At 40.9% G+C, this 16,033-nt stretch overlaps 1 protein-coding gene across 3 annotated transcripts in view; it reads left to right on the top strand.

Annotated features, from left to right (window-relative positions):
• Positions 1-16,033, top strand: part of ZNF608 (zinc finger protein 608) — a 106,389-nt gene that overhangs the window by 89,557 nt on the left and 799 nt on the right. The gene's annotated exons all lie outside the window — the stretch shown is intronic.

Genomic DNA, 16,033 nt, shown 5'->3' with positions numbered 1-16,033 from the left:
AGCTGACTGCCTTCTTCCTTTGGAGCTCTTTGTTCCCCAGAAGAGAGTGGGAGGAACCCACTTGATGTAGCCATCAAGGGCTACTTGGACTGCAAAAACAGCTGAAATTTCTGCTCTTCCCTTGCTTATAAAAGCCAGAGCAAGGCTTGCTTTCTATAATTTCCTTTTGTTCATACCTTTCCCCACTCTGTCACTAAGTCAGCTTAAGTATTTGCAATGATGAGCCTCATCAAGCCACTGATTTTCAAGTAGAGCTCCAGAGAGAAAAGGTCGTTAAAATGTCAATGACAACATGTTCCATGCCGAGCACTGGAACATAACAATTTCATACCAAGCTTTGCCACAAGTATCTGCAGTCCTAATTCATTAGCTTCCTGATTGAAAAGAAGCTGATATCTTTGAACAGAGAAATTGCCAAATTCTCAGACTCTAAATGACTTGTGACTTTCCTGAAACCGGTTGACCACTTTCCCTTTGGTCTGCCAGTAGTTTGTCCCCATGTTTGGATTTATTTCCCCAAAGAAGGTACAGAAGAAACTGACAGAGAAAAGACTGCTAGAGAAAGAGAACATTAACAATAGCAAGACAGAATCCAGTTCTTTATTCTAGAGCACCTCTCATTAGGTGGACTCTTCTGCCACTCAGATAAGAGTTTGGTCCCTTGAGGCAGAGCAAGTAATTGCTATTGGGTATAACTCCTTCCTTCTTCCTTGAGTACGTGCACATGTACTCTCTCAGATGTACTTACTCTCCCCTTTGTTAAGGGTCACATATAAATGCTATATGCATGATTTGATAGCAATTTGCTTAGGGGTTTCTTTTGTAGCCTGATGGCACTGAAATAGTTCCCCAATAGCAATGACTGCTTAGCTTTGGAGTTTTATGCATGTACTTCACCCTAGGTCACAAGCTTTTAAAACCTGTCCTATTTCTGAAAGGGTTAGTGAATATACACTAAAATCCAGTTGCATTAAAGGAGAGTAGGATACATACATCAGTATTGGCCTGGCAAATCATTCTGTGTGCGCCCAGAAAGGGGAGGGAACAATTAAATCTGGCTCTGATATGTAGGGAGGACAGGAGGCATTGACATAAAAGACTTGGCAGAAAACTTCTGAGTCTGCTCTAAAGACTTCATTGTTGTGCTCTGTAGTTAAATACAGGGCTTTGGAGAGCTGTGGGTCCAGCAATGTCACCCAAGCAGCACAAGGAACAGAGGTGTCACATAAGTCTCTGAGCAGGAGCAGGTGAGTGCCTAGACACTGACCCCACAGACTGCAGTGAGTCCTAGAAGAAAAGCTCTGGCACTGGACAGGGAGACCTTTGCTGTGGAGTTAACATGGAGCAAGTGCCCTCGGGGCAGATCTGACTGTTCTGAAGCTGGTGAGCTCTTGCTGCATGCCACCTGCTTGTGAGCTGCCCTCTCAGTGTGCTCTGCTTTCCTCCGTGGCAATGCCTCCAGCATCAAGGGACAGGGGGTTTACAGTCCAAACAGATGAGAGTTACCCCAATACATCTGAGCAACTTACAGAGGATAGGATGGGATAAAGCATGGGTCGGTCTTAAAGTTCAAGCATGGCCTGACAAAAATTGTCTTTAAAGAGCACTGCACCTGTTACATTACTGACATGGAACTCACCTGTCCCAAAGGGCATGATTTCTCCTGCTTCAGGCTGCTATACAGTGAGAATACACCTCCTCTGAATGCCATCTGAAGGCAGGAGTAAATTATAGAGAAAGAGAACTATATTGCAGAGTAGAAAATTGTCAGTCTAGGGACTGACTGTATGTGGCAAACCAGAAGTGTATGTCTCCAGTTACACTTCCTCCACAGCAGTAAGTTGAAACCTTTGGTATGGTTCTCTTTCATTGTTTGTTATCTTTATCAATTCTTACATTCTTTTGGGCCCCATTAAATGGCAGTATTAGATTACTAGTCACCAGTGTAAAGGGCCCATATCTCCTCATTATTAGGCTGATGTGTGTTTAAGAAGTCTAAGTATACTTATACTAAGTATGAGTATTTTTTTCTGAAAGAAGGATATTTCCATCCTGGGATATGATAATTTTGTAATTGCTTTTGTTTTGTCTCTTCTGTTTTTAAATATTAACATTTCAGTGTGCAGCTTAGATGAGCTCAGCTGAATCTTCAGGGTGCAGTATTTCATATATTCCTAGGCTCAAAATTGTTGCTATACTTTCGTAGTAAGTGCCCTATATATTTAGTAATGCTTTACAGTCTTGTGATTTTGTTCCTTGTTGTGGTTTCATTTGTTTATTTGTCTGTTTGTTTGTTTGTTTTAAACCTTGTTCACTTGAAAGAGGAAGATAAGCTTGCAGGAATTAAACTTTGACAGTTGGGGCCTTTCCCCCCATCTTTTTTAAAGGACAAAATTAATTCCCAAATCATTCAGATTCTTGGCAGGATCTGGTAGCTGATAGGGAAAACAAATCTCAAAGCAAGTAATTGATTTAACGAAGACAACATTTATCAATAATATTTTTACCCCTCTGACTCATGCTAAGACTCATTTGACTAGTATACAATGGTCAGTAGGATGAGAATTGAAAACCTCAATTTTGAATCCGCAAGGCAAACACAGGACAGTTTTCAGGAGGCAGACTAGACCACCATCTCCCTTTCACAATCCTGTACCCCTTTTAGATTATGCTTTGCCACTGGGTTGCTGCTTAAATTTGCTATCCATTAGTCCCCAGTGATAGCATCAAGGTCAGATGCTCTACTTGAATCAACAGCTGAATTACTCCTATCTTCTGACACCATCAAAAGCAAATTGCTAGCTAATCACCGAGGAAAAGAGACAACCACAAATAGTTCTGTGACCAGTGAGGCTAATAAAGACCAGTTTTAAGTGGATCTCTTTTCTCGTAGGGCCCTCAGATGTTCAATAAAGTGTGATCTTAATTTTTCCTACATGAGTCCACTAACAAGCCATCTCTGCTTTCCCTTTTTAGCAATATTTGTCAAAGTAGAGACTGTCTTCAGAGTTTTTCTGCAACTGGTCAATGGGCTCAGATGTTTTGTGCTAGGGAAAGGCTGTAGGCTTAGTGCAGTCACAGGAAGTGTAAATGAGAGCTTTGCAAGTGTCTCCTTGGCATGGCCTTATCATGTGTGTCTCCTGGGCAGTTAAAAAGCTGAAAGGTGGCAGTGTGTTTGTGAGCATCTTTTTCCCTCACAAATATGGCAGGTGTTCAGGGCCAGGCCATGGATTCTTTCTCTGAAATGGCTCGACTCCACCAAGACCACCATGCTCTGCACCACATGTAAAGCGTAACCACCGTTGTAAACAAAAGTAGCTGGTTCAGAATTCATTTAGTCTTAGGGTAAAGTTATGAACAAGAGGAACTGAGAAAAGCCTAGGTCATGGCTTTTGAGTCTTAAATCCATCAATAATCATTAGAATATATAACTTGGAAGTAGCCCATTATATTTATGTATTTAGCTATAGGCTTTTTGTGTCATTATTATATACACATAGACAAAAAAGGAGCATGGATTTAAGAAAAGCTGTACTATATTTGAAATGTTTTTGGGTGCCAACAAACAACAATGAATTTTTCTAAGTTAATAATAAGCTAGTTAAGATACAAAAAAAAAGAACAAAGTTATTTTTGAAAGCTCTGGGTAATAATGGTTTCATTATCTAAAGTTCAGTCACAACAAGGACAAAAAAATCCCTCTTATGTATGCTGAAGAGCTTTTCAGTTTTGAAAAAAAATCAATAGTATATTCACACTAATGTTGGCTTGTATAAAATATTGACTGTAGTCACACTGGTGGTTTTACATAAAGACTTAAAAGCAATTTTGGTCGTCTGAAAGATTCTAATTGTTTTTCCCCTTTCCTGAAAGAGTAATGAAAGGATGACTAAAAAGCAGAACTATATAGTTATTTTATAACTGGCACTAACAAATTTCACCAATTACAGAGTCCATTCTGTAAGCAATGAATGTGTGGCTCCCAATTAATCTAGTGTACCTCCAGGCAAGGTCTAAATCAGCTGGATACAGCTAAAGCAATTTGCACACAGCTAAAAGCAAATTGGAAAATAAGTGTTCCACGCTACTGCCTATCTTTTCAAGCCAAATACACAATCAGTATTCTGGCAGCAGCACTCTGTCATGTTATTTGCAACTATCAATTTTAATTATAACAATTATTGATTAGTTGGGAAAGTGAATAATCTAATGTTCAAATGAGGTTGGCGCGGCTGCTGGGGATCATTTTTCGCTTTCATGCATTTGTACATTCAGTGTTAGGAAACACCATGCAAAAAATATACATGGAAAGAATATACCTGCACCACTGTGATGAGCTCAGATAACAACCATTGAAGGTGCAGCTGTGATTTTTTGAATTATTTTTTCAATTTGTTTACAACAAGCATCCAGTTTTAGGATTCACCATGGGGAAAGGGTAATATGAATTGAAGTAGGGTGTGAGAGGACTCAGTGCGGAACACAGGCAAATACTTTCAGACTTGGGCACCTAAAATCAAACTCCAATTTTCTTACTTAACCACCCAGGGCGCTCCTGTTGCCCATTGGCACAGGCTATTTTTCTAACCTATTTACTTTTAGACTCAAGCTGTTCCTTTGTAGAACAATGCTTCTCTTGGAACAGAGAAAAAAGAAAGATCCAGCCCTAGCTGAACTAACAAGAACATTATGTGTTTCAGCTAAATAAATAGCTGGGGGAAGAGGGCATCCTGACTTGAGCAGTTACAGCCACAAAGGCTGAACATGAATTCTCTGAATCCGAGTTCCTGGTACAGGTTCATCTCCACTGCTAATCAAATGCCCTGTGTAGTGTTTCTGAAGACATTTTGTTTCCATTTGAAGTGACCCAGTAAACATTCCACTAATAATTACTGTGCTCCAGAGAAGCCTTTCAAGTGCACTGCAGACTGCTGTGCCGAGGCTGGGAGAGAACAGGGCAATTTTCCCATCACACGTGCTCTGCTTGCCTCGTGGCTGAACGTGTCTGCTGCTCTGGGGACACGTCCTACAGCATGGCACAGAGCTGGCACCTGCACCTCCGGGGCAGGATGGGCACAGCCACTCTGCCTGCCTGGCTGCTGCTCACACAGGCATGACTTTTGTGTTTTAAAAAGGTAATGAGGGTAGCTGGTGGTAGAAATATTCCAAAGTTCCGGGCCATCACTGAGGTCAGATGAGAGGGATCAAGTCCAGGGTCACAACACTGCCCATTTACCTTCTTTTGAATTTAAGGCAGTGTACTAGGTAAACTTTTTTTTGTGCAGTTTTGCAAATAACGGTCAGAGGATAACTGGCGTAGTAGGTGGTGCATTACACTGTTGCTGGGAAACTGTGGATGGATGTGAAATTGGAAAGGTCAGTTGCTGCAATTAGTTATCAAGAGAGAATAATTTCAAAGACCTGCACAAGGATTTAGCTATGCAATACCCACTGTCTTGGCAAAGCCTAGAGCAGCTAATCATCTGCTTTGAAAATGTGAGGGAATATGTCCTTGAGTTGGACAAGAAGATCTCTCTGCCTATTCACCAGCCAAAAAAAAAGTGCTTACAGTGCTTTGTACTGAAATCGAAAACAAGAAAGGAAAAAAAAAAAATAGCAAAGGCATGGAAATGAGTCCTGAGTGTGCCAAGCATGGGAATGCCAGTGTCTGATAACAAAAGTGCTTTCTGAGAAAAAAATTGGTGAGATGCTTAGATAAGTATGCATACATGTGAGATCATCTGGTGATCACGTACAGCTTTGGCACACATGCACACACAATGAATGTAATACTGTTCTCTGACATGCTTCCTGCTCAGTCTTTTGTCTTTCTGAACTATTTTGTTTGAAGTTTAATTTTATCCTGCCCACCAGAGCTTCCAACCTGCTCAGCTTAGCACTGCACAGACACACTTGCAGGGAGGGGCCAGTCCCAGACATTTTCATTCATCTTTTCTTTCTCATTCATTTTGTTGAGGAAAAAAAGCTCCACATATGGAAATTTCCTGTCTGGTGGTATTCACCACTACAAGTATTCTTGTAATAGAAAATCATGAAAAGTTATAGACTGCAGTCTTTTAATATGCTGTAAAACAGTGTGATTTGTATTTTGTTAAGCCATAAATTGATAATGTCATACCATCTCTATTATTTAAAACATAGTATTAATATTAAAATTGTCATGCCTGTCCCTAACTTTGGGATCAGGTATGTACCTCAAGGGATCCTGCTCCATCTGCAATAAGTGCTTTTCACTTCAGATTAATATATTTTCATTTGCCCTGTCAGCCTATGCAGATGGAGCAGGCCTCAAACCACACGGGGTCAAGTAGGAGCCCAATTAGGCAGAGTTATTTTTAAGTTCTGGAGGGCACAGGGTCAGCACACTGGAGAGATTTAAGCACCTAAAGATGTAGATAGGTGTCTCATGTATTTTCAGAAGTGCTATCACTCTGCAGTCAAGGGGAGCTAGGCATCTGGTAACTATCTTGAAAAGCAGGTTTCGAGATTCCTGCAAAGAGCTTGAATCCTTCCAGCTTCTCCTTCCATAAGAAGGTTCAGGCCACATAGTTGAGGCCACCAGTGGTTTCACATTCCCAGTCTCATCATCTCAGGTCTGCTGAGGTTTATCCTCATGGCCAAGGCTCCTGCAGGAGTCCCTGGACAAGCTTATGTTTTTCAGGGGGTCATATCGGCCATCCTGGGGGTCCAGAGCGCTGCCCGGGGAACTCGTCAGGAAACAGGGAAGCCAGCAGCCATGGGTGAGTCAGCTGGCTCTGGCACAGCATGGCGATCTCTGATGGATCTGTTGCCTGGCCAAGGGAAGGTCAGAGGACATAAACTCAACCACTTTCCAGCTAGCCCAGTCACCAGAAATCACCATGATTAAATGCCTGAAGAAGAACTAGAGTAGGGAATGTTTCAATGCTAATGCTTCTCTGTCTTCTGACAATTTTCAGTTGTGGGGTTCTAGTGTAGTTTCTCTATGCAATAATTAACAAACTTCTTTTTTTTTTTTTTTTTTTTTCCCCTGCCAAAGGGCGCTCTCAATCTCCTCTTGAATTCAGTATGAGCTTTTTGTATCCACGATGTTCCTCCTTTGACAAGGATTTTCCCACATGCATTGCCAATCACACAAAGACCCTCTTGGTGTCCTGGATACAGTCCTTCTTACATTTTTTTGATGACAAAGGATTTTTGTACTGTGAAGGAACAGTGAAATAATTTCTTTCCTAGTCATCCCTCTATACCTATCATGATTTTATAGTCTCCAATATATTCTACCTTAAACTAAGGACTCCTAGCCTAATTTTTTTTCTCTTTTTCCTGTGTGGAGCTTATTAAACATCCTTGCCATTCTTGTTTGAAACTCTTCTATTTGTAATATATCCTCTGTAGATGCAAGGATTCACATCTACATTTCTGCTGTAGAACAGCTTGTTTATTCCTGCCTTTAACTTCCTAGTTTTAGCTGGGTAATCTTTCCTCTGTGTGTTCTTATACTTCTTTAAAAGGCATGGTGAAGGTCCATGTCAAAAGCTTTGTGGAAAGCCTAATAGGAGCAGTTTGCTTGAATCACTCTTTTTCATATAGACAAGTCCCCTGAATGTCAACAGGTTTGTGAAGTAGGACTTCCCTTGCCAGAAATGGTATACCATTTAACCAAGCTTAAAATGTTTCCAGCATAAAAGAGAAGTTGTCACTTAGAGATAAAGGCACTTTGACATTTTAATCTTACACTGTGAATTGTCTTGGGATTTTAGACACACTTGGAATACAGCAGATGACACACAGTCCTTAGGATTCTTTTTAGGAAACAACTTAGGAAAATGAGAAACGTGTACCCTCAGCCATATTTTATTAAATCTACTTCCATTTTTTTGCTCTTAGAATCAAAGAATAATTCCTCCTGGAAGACATCTGTGGAGGTGTGTAGTCCAACATCTAGCTCAAAAAAGTTTTGATTAGAAGAGGTTGTTCAGGGCTGAAGAAATTTATCTTAAAGGATGGTAATCTCACTCCTTTCTAGGCTTCTGTTCCAGTATTTCACCGCCTTCATGATGAAAATTAACTAGCTGAAATTTCCCATGTTCCATCCCATATCTTTTGTCTTTTCCCCCACCCCTGTCTAGCTTTGGGAAGGGTCCGGCTCCACTTTCTCCTCATCCTTCCACCAGGCAGCTGTGGCCAGCAGTCAAAGCTTCCTTACTCCTTTCTTTCTTAGGGCTGAACACATTCAGATCTTTTAAGCCACTATGACCTGATGCATTGGTTTGACAGCACCAGCAGCAATAGCGTGTTTCAGTTCTTGCTCCTAATAATGAATGGGACAGGACCAGGATGCAAATGTTACCCACATAGAGTTGGAATAAATCCTTAACAAGTTTTTTAATTAGGTTCCTCAAAAACAGGCAGTTAGATCTAAAGAATATCACTAGAAGTCAGCAACTAATTAATTCCTGAAGCATTGGCTGAATGAAGTAATATGTACAGTATGTACCAGGGCAGAGAGCATGTGCACTACAAAGTTAAATCCTAATAGAATAATCACCCCAGAGGGGGTCATCAAAAGCTAGTAGAAATTAAAGCAATGCAGGATGCTCCATCTTAGACTAAAGTGATTTCCATCTGAGCAGATCTGCAAAGACTAGATGAGGTTTTAACTGCTAGTTTGCATACTTGGGGTCTTAAAATATCCAGCAGCTGTGTGTGTTGCTCTTGATGTTCCTGTGGTTCCCTGCAGCAGGGATGGAGCTGTACAGCAGGGAGGTAGAGAGAGCCTTGACCACAGGGCTGGGAGTTTCTCTGTTATGTACTATGCCACTCAGCTGTCCACTATTCCGTTACTTCACATCTATAACCCTACCAGGGAGTAAAGTGGCAAGATGAGTCTTTTCAGTCTGCTGGTGATACAGATTCATCTCTCATTTGCTCCACAGAGCACAGAGAAGTACATTCCCTAGAGTATGAGTGTGGTATGGGGTAGGTAAAGGCAAATCAGCTGAAATCAGTCTGGAGGATAGCAAAAAAAAACTTTCCAGAACAGCTGCTTTCATAAAATTCCTGCTATTTTTATAGGAAATACAATTGTCTATTCACAAGACACTGACCGCAGCAAATCCAGCCTTGACTGTATGCTTAGGTTGGAATCCAGGCCTGAAATTTAAAATATTCAGAGACAATAATTTTATTCCAGCTGTGTGTCCTCACATCTGCAGTTCTGAAATTTATTGCAAATCTTTACAGTTTCCAGAAAAGTGTATTTAGTGAGTGTCAAAAGAGGAGCAATGCTGAAGACAAACCTGGTCCAGGTTTGTTTGGACAAACAAGGTCCAGGTTTGTTTGGCAGTCAGATACACAACAGCAACTTGGTGCTTGCTCCAGACAATAATGTCTGCCTTAATATATACTGATAGCTATGGCAGGAAAAGTGGACAAATGCTCATGTGTCTGGCATACAGTTTGGTGACCTTGACACCTTTAGATGCTATCATCCTGTTCTGGCTTCTTCTCAAATTCATTTTTGCCTTGATAGAAGTTTTGTGAGGCTGCTGGGCACACAAATCTCCTTTAAGTGAATATTACTATTAGATACCTGTGTGTGTGTGTGTGTGTGTGTGTGTGTGTGTACACGTGTGCAGAAGAAACAGTTCTGCCTAAAGGAACCTACTAGAATCTGATTCACTAAATATTTCCAATGTTGAATATGGTGTTTTTTCCAAACTGCTTACACTTCACATTTTCACATTCATTCATATTTATTTCAGAGATTATAATCTCAGAGATGATATAAACTCATTCATACCAATGAATCTGGTATAATGGTTCTTCATCTTGGTTTTCAGAGATAACAGTGCTAAAAATGCAAAACAATATCAAGCAAATCTGGACAATGTGAAAAACAAATAATAGGAAAAAATGAGCAGACAAGATCGACCTTGACAACATTACTGCTGAATGTGACCCAGTCGGAATGATGCATCCATCCAACCCAAGAATTTAAGTCTCTTACAAGTGGGTTTGTAATATGACAGAGTATTAGTTAGATCTTTTGAAAAAGAGGAATAAATGGGCTCTGATGTGAACTTTAAATGACAAAAGGCTTATATGACAAATTAAAAAGCTTGTAGCTAGACCAAATTTAACAGTTAAATGTACTTCTTTCTCTGTTTTCCTTATTTCTAATATTATATGTGTGTATACATATTATATGCAAGTCTACTTTTAAAATTTTATATGTATAGATATTTAGGTATATATATCCCCATGCACATAAATATGTAAAACTACAACTGATTTTCAGACATTTAAATACATGTTATATTTTCAAAGGCATAACTGAAATAATTCACTAAGTTCCCCTTAAGTGCAGAAGCTTTAAAGGCTGTTTTTTTTTTTTAAATAAGCCAGTTATTTTTGAGTTAAACAGAGAAAGAAAGTGGACATAGAAGTTGTGAGCTGCTGTTGACCACTAGCCCAGAGTATGTCCTAGCCCTGGCTGATATCTGTGGCAGGGTTCCCTTCATGCTGCAGGAGCAGTGGGTGCCACCACTCTCATCACTGCAGTGAGGGTGGCACTCTGCCTGCACCCTCCCTGGCACGCCAGGCACGGTGATCCTCTGCGAAGGGGATCAGACAGCACATGCCTGTGGACAGCTCTGAGGTGAGTCTTTATTTGGTTGGAGGACATTTTATAGGTTTTGGGGACTGTGTTGGGTTCTCCTCATTTGTCAGTATTTCTAATTTTTCTAGAGGATTTTAATATGTGTAAGATAACATACTGTCTTTCAGCACATGGTTAGCTAGTACTCCAGAGAAGTCCTGCTGATTTTCTTCCCCCTGAAGCATCACTCTGCAGGGGCAGCGCCAGTCAAGGGCAGGCTTTGGGACAGCAGGAATGGCATTTCTTTGGAGGCACAGCAGCCTCCTTTTGGGTACTTTATGTCCTCATCATTTCCTTGAGTGTTTGGATAGGGTAATGCAGTGCACAATTTGAGAAGGTAGAAGCTGCCACCAGCAGCGACGTTCAAAGGGATGATGAAAATGTTCCGGCGGCCAAGTTTGTTTTCTTATACTGACTCTTTCTTTTTGCTACTTCAACTACACTCCACTTTCAGCAGGTAAATCGTACAGATTTATATTCACTGTGCCAGAGATGCTGACCTCCCCAATAAATTCAAATTCATAACAGTGTCAAAGGTATAGAAGCAACTTGGCCTAGTGGATAAAATGGAGTGTAAAAAATATTCTATTCCCATAGAAATTAATGGAATTTGTTTTCACTTAAAGCAGGGCTGACTGTGGTTCAATGACACTGAATTTCACAGATTTGCATTGATTTGCTAATGAGAAATTTACACCACCATTTTCTTGCCTTTAAATTTGACCCCTTCACTTCAGCTTGAATTGATGATTACTGTGGGAACAGAAGGAACTGGATTCACTTCTTTGGAGTGAACATAATTCAGTGAGCAAACTATAAAAGAATTTGACAGGAAAGTAATCCAAGGATTAAAAAAAAAAGTCACCAAAGAAACAGCAGAAGAAAGAGTGTCTGTCTGGTGAATGGTCACTGTGATTAGTACGTGATCCCCAGCACCCCTAAAAGTTGGGGTTCTGCCCCCTTGTCCAAAGCGAATGCTGTGGGAAGAGGGCTGGCGTACACAAATGTGAATTTAATGAACTCCTGAAAGGCGGTCTGAAACCCAGCCCGCTTCCCCTGGATGCCATGGGCTGTCTGCAGGGATCTGTCTGGGAGCAGGGCGGTGGGCTGCAGGGCCCTCGCCCCGCGGCTGCAGGCTGCGCCAGGCCCGGGCCGCGGCCTGGGAGCGGGCCCAGCCCGGGCGCCGGCCCTTCGGAAGCGCTCGCGGTGCGGCGCTGGGCCCCGCGCACGGCTGACCTGCTTCGGCTCAAAGGAAGAAAGCGCTCATTAGCATGTAAGCAAAGGAAGTCAAAATGATCTCATTCATAGAGCTTTCTCCCATCTGTGTCAGGGGAGTTGGTCCCCACAGAATGGCCTGTCTTTCTCTGGGCCACACAGGGCTGTCTGCCTAATTTTCCTCATTCTTAACCTTTGCCTCTCCATAGTACTGGAGTGCAGGACAATGCCAGGGTTCTGCATTCTTCCCTTATATCTTAGCTACAATGCTGAGGGGGTGGGGGGTGTTGAAAATGTTTGCACACCCATGGGACAGCTTGAATTCAGGGAGCTGTTCTGGCATTGCTTTTCTGACTCACCAGCTTCAGTACATGCATCTCTGCCTAAGCTTAACTGTAAGCTATTGAGTTTCAAATGATGGTAAAAAATAGCTTCTAAATAATAAAAGTCCCCAAAGCAAAACTTTCATCTAATACTACTAATTGCCTTTGAATTAGTTCTTCTATATAATGCCACGTTAACACAGCAGCACATTAATTATTAAGCAATATTTAAATCATTCTGAACTAAGTAATGCATTCATTTACCGCCTCTATTAGATGGGAAATATCTCTTGTAGTATGTTACATTTAAAAAATCTTTATTATTTAAAATAACATTTTTTGTTTGTCTTTCCACCTTACACAGTTGAGAATTTTTCTGAAGACAATGCTGCAATTGAACTGCAGGTTCAGAAGAAATATCATAATATTCAGAATATTTCTCATAACTTTGATCCAATAACTAATATTTTTAAAAAATTATTCCTCTTAGCAAAGTATTTTTTTTTCCTGTATTGTTGGATGGCTTAGCAAATTGCTTTTTAAAGGAGTCTATCTGAATTTATTTAATTATATATGACAGTAATAAACTAAATATTCATAAACCATATTGATTGTGCCAATATAGGCCTTGAATCCATCTCACTATTGAACAGCTAATATTTACATTCCTCTGAAAAAGAATGTAGCCTTGCTGTGACTTTATGAGCTAACTGTACAGCATAAAAGGTGAAATTACCTTGCCTAAAAGTAAAGGCAGGAACATACCACAGTAGAAATGTATTAGCCACAACTTAATTCCTTTACTATTATATTATACTACCAAATCTATTTCTTCTTTTAGCATATATTCAAAATATGACTTTGCTATTTTGTAAGACCTCTTTTGTCTTGTCCTATAGAAAATGCACCCAGGTATCATTTATCAAACAAATGCTTACCCTGTGAGTCTTTAAGGTGCTCAGATACAAGATTTGGATCCTGAACAGACACCTTAAGATGTAATACCCCCTGGCCTATGTAAATAACTACTCCCAGGCAGCCAAACTCCCCAGGAGATGTGAATATGTTCTCGTGGAGGGCAGTGAAGGTGCTGGCTGTGCAGGCATGCAGGGCTTTGCTGTGGGCATCATAGTGTTGCACATGTGTGGAGTTGCTGGGAAAAGGGGAGAGGCACAGTCACTGGTGCTTGTCCTGACACATGGGTTGAAGACATCCTTCACAGTTCAGACAGGATTTTTCTTTTGAAGAAACCCTCTACAGCTCTCCAGCTGTTCCTCGAGTTAGCCTACAGAATGCTGTAAGACCCAAATGAACATCTAAAGAGTTTCCTAGGTGTTACAGGAGCATCTACTTTTGCTGTGCCAGTTTGCATGACCTGCCAAGTGCTACACACAAACTTAGGAGACCCTTCCTTTGTGTCCTTCCACTACATGTGGTGTTAAACTGAAAACACAGGAAATCACAAAGCAGGTGCCAATCAAGGCTGTTACAGGCTTTGCTAATGCCCCTGAGAAAATTCTGGTACAGGTCCTCTTGCAAGCTATTTTATCCAGGCACATGGAGGGCAAAAACATGGCCTACGACACGATACAATACAATACAATACAATACAATACAATACAATACAATACAATACAAGACCAATACAGATTTACCAATGATATATGCTGCCTGACCTCTCTTGTCACCATGTGTGGTGACACAACTTGCTTGGTGGTGAGCAGAGAGCTGAGGATATCACTTACCTCGGCTTGAGCAGGATACTTGATGCAATTGTGCCATTTTGTCCTGGCTGGCACCCCTTAATGTTAAGGGCTACGAGGAGTATGGAAAACTGTCTGAATGGCTTGTGGTAGTCAATGGCTCAAATTGTCTGCCACTCATAAACAGAGCTCCTCAGGGGAGTGCTGGGACCAGCAGTGCTCTACATCCTAATAACTGGCCCAGATGATAGCACTGAGTGCTCCTGCTGCTCCAGGTCCATGTGTGACACAAGAGGAAGAGCTGTGCATACTCAGGAAGGAGTCGCCGCTCTACAGAGAGATGAGACCGGGTTGTAAAGAGATATGCAAGGTTCAGCAAAGGGAAAAGTGAATTCCTGCTCCTGGGACGCAGTGATGCAAAGCAAAAGCACAAGCTGAGATCTGTCTGGAGGGGCCAATTGGTTCCTGGTGGGCATCAAAGGTGAGCATGAGCTAAGGATATGCTTCAGCAGCAAGGCAAGGTATCTGTCCTGGGCCAGATCAGGACAATTTTATGCTTGCTGTCACACCAGTTTGAAATATGCATAGTCAGACTCATATACCATGTCTGACAGGACACTATTTCTTCATTCTCAGATTTCTCCTTTTTAATCACTTCTTCCATTCTGATGATGTTTATATTCCAATTATGGACTCTTGCAGGACTATGCTTTCTCCCTCTGGATTCCTTACTAAATGCAGTTTGCATCTAGTTCTATGAAAAGCTCATTTTTTTTTCACTGAGATGTAGTATTTTCCCACATATACTTCTGACATTTAAATCTTCAGGACAATATACCCTTTGTGAGAAAATCCTTTAACTTCATAACCTCAGCCTTCACTAATATTTGCATTCTTGTTGGAACTATGCCCTTTCCCCCAAGCCATACATTTCCCCAGGTGACTAATGCAGAATGTTCAAGTGTTTGATGGATTACAAAATTGTTTAGTTGACCCCCTTGTAGGGTAGGATTGCAAGGAATATATAGAAGGATATCTGAATCTTGTGTCTCTAGTTTGTGATCTTCCCATGAGTTTATTAGTTTTATCAAACTAATGGAAGGCATCATGATATGGCATAAATACAAAAACCTTCAGCATAGCTTTCCAACACCAAGTGGGAGACTTAGCAATGATGTCTAGTTTTGGTGGATGACCTCAACACAGTAGGCAGAAGAAATAGTCTAAAAGAAGACTTATAATTGTGAAGCATGAAATTTTTCACAATATCAAGATTGTAGCATCAAAGAGGGTCCAAAGATGGGTATGTCTTTGTAAGAACAGAGGATTACAGTACAATTTTAGAAACGTCTAAAATCTGTCTTTAAATAAATTCTAAATTCAGTGATTTTCTAAGTATGCTTACACTCTTCAGCAGCAGAAGGGTTTCTGTGTAAGTACAGCTGGAAATCTTTGCAAAGCTTTAAATCAATGCTTTCAGACAGAGAGTATGGACAACCAGCTGTTCTGCATTTGGCACTTCCAGAACCACCATAGCAAACTGCAGGTTAGGTTTGATGAGATTGGTGTGAGGGTAACTCACTTCTGGAGACAATTAGAACCTGGGTCCCAGGACCTAGCCAGGTTTTTGTGTCTTTTGTTTTGTTTTGTTGTTTTCCCCACCCTCAATTAGTCAGCTCAGGGCTGGTTTTTCACTTTTGCCTCATGACTATGACTAATACTCTCTTATGGAGATACTTTCTAGGTGAATTTTCAGTCTTTTGTTTCCAGGGGGTTTTGAGAATTTATGCCTGCTGGGACTTTGATTCACACTTTCCATTTCTTTCCATATCTGAGCTGCCTATGATCCTCAGCTGCTACTATTTTCTGAAAAGTAGTTTGGAAGTTGGCACTATTCAGCAATGAGAACAAAGAGCAGCTGTGTCACTGGAACACTTAAGAGTTACTATTTTGTTCAAACTATAGTATTAGTCTGAGGAGATCACCTTTTGTGTAGGAGAAATATCCTTCAGGCATGGGACTTGCTATTTCCAGTGCCTGTACATCACTCATGGGGTAATGTCTATACATCACTGTGCAAGAAAACATGATGTTTTGTCTGTATTTCATTTCAGGCTGTGTTTCAGATT

Source organism: Cyanistes caeruleus, chromosome Z, assembly GCF_971803275.1.
Source record: "Cyanistes caeruleus chromosome Z, bCyaCae1.hap1.1, whole genome shotgun sequence".
In the NCBI taxonomy this organism is placed as follows: domain Eukaryota; kingdom Metazoa; phylum Chordata; class Aves; order Passeriformes; family Paridae; genus Cyanistes; species Cyanistes caeruleus.
This window is presented reverse-complemented; position numbering and strand designations above follow the sequence as displayed.